A 1,170-nucleotide genomic window follows, 5' to 3' on the forward strand; every position below is an offset into this window, starting at 1 on the left:
GGGGGGGGGGGTGTTATCTGCGGCTGCCTGGAAACTCACTTAGGGATGCTGCATGCAGAATTGAATTTAAAAGGCAATGTCTTATGGATTGATTGGCTGGGGCAGGCTGTGCTCTGGTACGCAGGTGTGTAACAAGGGTGTTACTTGGTGAAGTCGCTGCTCTGAGATCAGAATTTGGCCCTGCAGCTTTATTAGAAAAGAAAAGTTAAATTTAAACACCCACTGATCTGGATGGGAGGGAAATATCTGCATTATGTGTAAGCAGAGGGGGAGGCTGCTGCAGTTCTGTCTCTGAAGGGCTCCCTCTTAATTAGCTGCGTGCACAGCCAGCGCTTCCCCCTGAGGATGAATGAGGTGTGGGGTGCTTGGCCCCAGGGATCCTCCTTAGCTTTCCTTCTCCCACTCCTTTTGCACCGGTAGTGAAGCCTGTGTTAGGGTGGGCGAGCTAGCATTGGAGGGCAGGAGGGAAGGGATCCTACAGAACCCGACAGATCAGTTGTTCGTGTGTGCGTGCGTGTCGGTGTTCAGCTTGGGTCCCCTGCACTGTTGGGTCTGTGATGTCATTGCTGCAGTATGTCTCGCAGTTGCCAGTTTGCTTTTTCCAATCGCTCAAGCCTCCGACATGACTGCAAAGTTGTGGGTTCTGCTCCTTTGCCAGGCAGGATCCCGGCATTCCTCCTGCCGTGGACTCCTCTCCACAAAATGGATCAAATCCGATCAGTGGAGTTGCACTGGGAAGGCTACGTGCTCCCGCTTGGTGTATGTCACTTCCATTGAAATTGGGTGTTGCCCCTGGAAGGAATTTGGCCCTCTGATTGTATGTAGCGTGATGCGTACCCCCCTTCTGCACAGTCCATCCGCCTCGTGGCTGGGGGAGGCTGGCTTTGGTACCTAGCTTTGATATGCTGCAGCTTGGTCTTTCCTCTAACCGGGCAGGCTCAGGAAGTGGCTTTACTTGGGCTTGTCTGGGCTTGTTCAGGCCTGGGCCAGCCTCCCTCAGTGATCAGAGGGATCAGGGTTGATCTAAAGAGAACTTGCCTGGGAGCTTTGCAGCTACGGTGCTGGCTGGGAGGCTCTGGAGAGCCCAGCAGCACAAATCGGACTCTTCTGATCCTTTCTTTCTCTTCAGGTAAACAGCATTTATGCATGAATCTATGGGGGTGGGTGGGT

General features: G+C 53.4%; 1 long non-coding RNA gene across 4 annotated transcripts in view; it reads left to right on the forward strand.

The window, feature by feature from the left end:
• Positions 1-1,170, forward strand: part of LOC109293706 — a 30,379-nt gene that overhangs the window by 900 nt on the left and 28,309 nt on the right. Inside the window, exon 1 of one of the 4 annotated variants that reach the window (XR_002096365.1) lies at positions 965-1,129. The exons of the other annotated variants lie outside the window; for them this stretch is intronic. This is a non-coding gene — a long non-coding RNA (uncharacterized LOC109293706). Of the gene's footprint in view, positions 1-964; positions 1,130-1,170 lie in introns of those variants that run through there. 4 annotated transcript variants of the gene reach the window in all.

This window comes from Gavialis gangeticus, unplaced genomic scaffold, assembly GCF_001723915.1.
Source record: "Gavialis gangeticus isolate Ggan-Ray unplaced genomic scaffold, GavGan_comp1, whole genome shotgun sequence".
Taxonomy (NCBI): Eukaryota; Metazoa; Chordata; order Crocodylia; family Gavialidae; genus Gavialis; species Gavialis gangeticus.